The following is a 5,807-nucleotide window of genomic DNA, read 5'->3' on the forward strand; positions in this document are numbered from 1 at the left end:
GCAGACTCTAACTTTAGTATAAAGTTCAAAGTAATGAAATAGGCTGAAAAAATGAGGAAACAACAACAACAACAACAACAAAAAAGAACCTGACCACAAAAAGTTATTAAGGTGACAGGAAAGACCAAGACATAAACTTAGAAGAAGACAACAATGTGAAAACAGCTATAAGCAAAGCCTCAAAGAAAAATGCTAATTGGACCCAATGCCAGCAAGAACTCCTGGAAGAGTTAAAGAAAGCCATAATAGTGGTAGAGGAAAAAATGGGAAAATAAATAAAAGTGATTCAAGAAAATTATTAAAAGAGAACATAACAGCTTGGTAAAAACATGCCAAAAATGCAAGAAAATAACACTTGAAACAACAGAATTGGCCTAATGGTAAAGAAAAACAAAAATTCACTGAAGAAAAGAACTCCTTTAAAAGCAGAATAGGCCAAAATGGAAGAAAGAGGTACAAAAATTCACTAAAGAAAAGTACTCCTTAAAAAGAAATGACCAGGGGGCAGCTAGGTGGCGCAGTGGATAAAGCACCGGCCCTGGATTCAGGAGTTCCTGAGTTCAAATCCGGCCTCAGACACTTGACACTTACTAGCTGTGGGACCCTGGGCAAGTCACTTAACCCCCATTGCCCCACAAAAAAAAAAAAATGTTTTTTAAAAATTAAAAAAGAAAAGACCAAATGGAGAAAAGTACAAAAGCTTACTGAAGAAAATAATTCCTTAAAAATTAAAATTGGGGTCAGCTAGGTGGTGCAGTGGATAGAGCACTGACCCTGGAGTCAGGAGTACCTGAGTTCAAATCCAGCCTCAGACACTTAACACTTACTAGCTGCGTGACCCTGGGCAAGTCACTTAACCCCAATTGCCTCACTAAAAAAAAAAAAATTTTAATTGGGCAAATGGAAGTAATGTAACAATAAAAACAAAAGAATGAAAAATAGAAGAAAATGTGAAATATCTCATTAGAAAAACAAATGACCTGGAAAACAGGGGAGAGATAATTTAAGAATTATTGGACTACCTGAAAGCTATGATCAAAAAAAGAGCCTAGACATCATATTTTGGGAAAATATAAAGGAAAACTGTCCTGATATCCTAGAACAAGAGAGTAAAATAGAAATTGAAAGAGTCCATGGATCTCTTCCTTAAAGAGATCCCAAAATTAAAATTCCCAGGAATATTATAGCCAAATTTCAGAGCTCCCATGTCAAGGAGAAAATGTTGCAAGCAGCCAGAAAGAAAACATTCAAATATCATGGAGCCACAGTCAGAATCAAACAAAATTTAATAGCTTCCACATTAAAGGAGCAAAGGGCTTGGAATACAATATTCCAGAAGGCAAAGGACCTAGGATTATAATCAAGAACAACCTACCCAGCAAAACTGAGTATAATGCTCCAGGAGAAGAAAGATATTTAATGAAATGGATAACTTCCAAACATTCATGATGAAAAGATCAGAACTGAATAGAAAATTTAGCATTCAAACAGAAGATTCAAAAGAAGCATAAAAAGATAAACATGAAAGAATAAACATAAGGGATTCAATAAAGCTAAACTGTTAACATTCCAAAAACAAATATAATGTGTCCCAACTCAAAGAATAGTTTTGTTCCCTAAACTTCTCTCACTTTAGTACAGGAAGATATCCTCCTCAGAACAAAATGGTAACTCTGGTCTGCTCCGCTACATACAGCAGCCCTAAAAACTCAAGAAGGAAACTACTACCTTTGTATAGAAGCCTTTTGGTGGAACACACCAACACCTAGAAATGACTAAAATCTGTTATAATTCATCATTGGCAACTATTATTATCATTATCCAATCTTCTATAAGTAACCCTCAAAATACAGCCCTCAACGCCCTTCTAAGATTGTTAAACTCATCACAGTAATATTCCATCACAACCATGTACCACAATGTGTTCAGCCATTCCCCAATTGATGGGGATCCCTGCAATTTTCAGTTTTTTGCCACCACAAATTGCTGCTATAAACATACCATTCACATTCAAAGTGAATTTCCCTCCATCTTATTTTTACTTATGATTTTCTTTCCCAGACTCTCTCTGAACGACTTCATTTTGATTATTATAAATACACAAACTAAAAATAAAGGACATATGAAGAAAGACGCTATCTGCATCCAGAGAAAGAAGTGATAAATACTTGTGGAGAATAACTGGATAGATGATAAGACAAGACAAGACAAGACAAGATAAGATAAGATAAGATTAGATTAGATTAGATAGATGATAGACAGACATACCTATTTGTGTCTAATGGTAACTATCTCTAGGGTGGGAGGGGGAGGGAAGAAAACAAAGGAAATAGATTTACACGATAACTTTGTTGCATATTTGAAGGAAATAGCAAGTCGTACATGATAGATTTAGTTTCATGTACAGTCAATTTTTTTATTGCACTGTGTTATGGAAATGCTTGTTTTGTTTCATGAATTGAAAATGAAATAAATTTGAAATCCCAAAAAAATGCAACCCTGAAAAGGAAGATTTAGAAAAGTCTTAGAGAGAATGAGGGTGAGCATGAGAGAGCAAGTGTAAAATAGATGTATTATTTACATTGGATATATTAAGGGATAGAATTCAGTATGACAGACAAGTGGTACATTTCAGTATCAATATACTTTATCTTAGCCATAATGTAATCCAAATCCCAATTCCTGTTCCTGGAATATAGTACATACTCTAACAACAACAATCATAATAATAATAAAATTTACTTAGAACTTACTATGTGCCAGGTACTGTGCTAAGCACTTAAAAAATATCATTTTATGTGATCCTCAAACAATCTTGGAAGTAGACACTATTATCCCCATTTTACAGATGAGGAAACTGAGTCAAACAGAGGTTAAATGATTTGCCCAGGGTCTCACAGCTAGTAAATATAATGCTATATTCCCTTCCCCTTCATCCTACTAGCTGTATGGCCTTAAGCAAATCACTTGCATTTTCTAAACCTCAGCTTTTGCAAGGTGAGAATAAAGACATATACATTACCTACTTCACAGGGTTGAGAGGATCAAATAGGATTCGTGTAAAAAGCACAAAAAGTTCGATATTATAAGCTATTATAACACTATTACTTCTCAAGAACAGTAAAGTCCCAATAAAATTAATACTGAATAAAATGTCCACAGCTTTTTTCTTTTTTTTTTTGGAGCAATGGGGGTTAAGTGACTTGCCCAGGGTCACACAACTAGGAAGTGTCAAGTGTCCGAGGCCAGATTTGAACTCAAGTACTCCTGAATCCAGGGCCAGCGCTTTAACCACTGCGCCATCTAACTGCCCCCCACAGCTTTAAAGAACTGAAACAATCCAAAGTGTAAACGTTTATCTGATTATAGCAAGCGAAATATCACTTGGAGCCTAAAAGATAAGGCAGTGTGGCATAACGGATAGAGAACTTAACAGTGACATATACTAGCTGTGTGACCATGGGCAAGTTGCTTAACTTCTCAGCAACTCAGGCATCTTTCTAAGAATAGAAGTTCCTCATTGAGAGCTGCTGCCCACACTGATTGAAATTATACTTCTCAGTTTTCTTTTTTAAAGGGAAGGGGTGCCAATAAAGTTCAATGGCACACACTATTTTCTTTTCCAGTTTAGCAGTAGCTACCAGATGGCTGATGCTATAACCTGTTACTATTCTGTTTACTTTAAAAAAAAAAAAATAAAGGCTAAGAGGAAACCCTGGTTTCACTTTGTTTCTTCCTGGTCTACTTTATTCTCATGTATAAATGTGTAAGAAGCAGACACAGGTGGGAACTGCATTATATCTGCGTCCATAAAAGACCTGAAATGCAGTTAACTTTTTCCTGGACAAGGTTCAACTATTACCTAACTGAAATTACCACCTTCCCTACAAAAACAGCTCTTGCTCCAGAATTCAGTTTCTGTTGATGGTTACTACCATTGACTTGTCTTTCTCTATCATTCCCATACATAGAACCAATTGTTGAATCCTATTGATTCTACATTCACAATGTTTTTCAGTCATAATTTCCTTTGTTTCCTGCTGCTGCCACCTAAGATTAGGCCCTTGTGATCCCTCCAGTAGAATATAAATTTGATGAGGATTCCATTTGAAGATGAAAGTCAGACCATGACTTTTAATTATACAATTATATAGGCTAGTAAACTGCTTTTTAAAAGTATCCATTGGATCCTCACAGCAATCCTATGATACAGGTGCTATTCTTATCATCCCCACTTTACCACTTCAGAATCAGAGGCCAAGGATCATACAGCTTTTAAGTGGCTCCGGTGGAAACCTAATCTAGGTTTTCTTGACTCATGTCAGTGCTCTCTCCACGAGACTACCCCTGACAGGAAGGACACAAGGAGTGAAATGATAGTATGAGGTGAGTGCGCCATTGGCTATCACTTTCTAGGCTGGGGTTTTAACAGGATTAGCACTCTGAAGGCCTCAGAATGATTTCTATACCTAAGACAAAGAAAGACACAGAGCAAGAGATGGTGATGCTTTACTTCTGACATCCAATTACTAGCTGGCTCTTCTTTCAGGAATTAAGCAACATTATCAACCAACACAGAGGTGACCATACAAAAGTTCAGCATTACATTTCACCATCTGCAAAATTCTAGTCATTTAACAATCTAAAATTTTAAAGCAGCCAAGAAATTTTTAGTCTTGCATTTAAAAAAAGAACCTTCTTTTAATTTAATCTCCAGGATTCTCAGTGTAGGAACAATACTCAGTATTGATAAATCATGGATCGAACCTAATACCTGAAACCAATTAATTGATAGAAAAAAGAAAAATCACTAGTTACCATGTAAGTTTTGTAAAAAAAAAAAAATTATTTTAGCATGTAGTCCTACTTGTTTTATGTCAAAAGCAGTAACATTCTTTTGTGTGGATTGTGGGGGGGCTTTTTTTTAAACGTGACTAATATGGAAATGTTTTACATGATTGAACATGTATAACTTTTATCAAATTGCTTACTATTCCAGGAAGAGTGGAATGAAGTCACTTTGGAACTCAAAATTGTTTTTAAAAAAGAATATTTTAAATGTTTTACATATAATTAGGAAAAATATTTTTTTTAAAAAAGCAATAATATATTCCAAAGCTTTGCACTGGAACATAGGTCAGGAGACAAAAATCCTGTTGCTAACTTTTACACCTCTATAGTCAAATTCATAGTTCAGTTTTAAAAAAATAAGCCACTTACACTATTTAAATTAAATGTTCATCTTTCAAAGAGTTGGCTTTTTAATTTTGGAAATATAGTTATGACATCCTGACTAAAAGTTTAGCTCCCCACTTTCTAGAAATCTTAATAAAAACGAATTAAACTTTAACCTAAGGCCATTTCAGCAATAAAAATACTTAAACTTCTATATACTCATTCATTACTTAGCTGGAAAAATAACCACAAAAGGCAACAGAAAAGCAGATGTGATATTTTACTCCATCATTTCCTTTTCCATATTTCATATTAAATATCTGAAATATATTAATTTTAAAAACAATATTAACAAAGGAACTCAAAGAACACAAGCAATGGAGTAAAGAATGTGTCCAGATTGCAAAGTCCTAGGTTATTAAAAAATAAAAATTGGATTGTTTGCAGTCAATTCCAGACTCCTCTGTGGCTCCACTGGTAGGAGCATCCTAGAAATGTGCAAACAGGGAGGGAAAAGCAATAGGAAAAAAAAAATATATATATATATATATGTACATATATGTGTGTGTATACATATATATACATATATATTCATGATACTTGTTTTGTCTTCAGTAGGAAAAAAATCACGA

Source organism: Dromiciops gliroides, chromosome 1, assembly GCF_019393635.1.
Source record: "Dromiciops gliroides isolate mDroGli1 chromosome 1, mDroGli1.pri, whole genome shotgun sequence".
In the NCBI taxonomy this organism is placed as follows: Eukaryota; Metazoa; Chordata; class Mammalia; order Microbiotheria; family Microbiotheriidae; genus Dromiciops; species Dromiciops gliroides.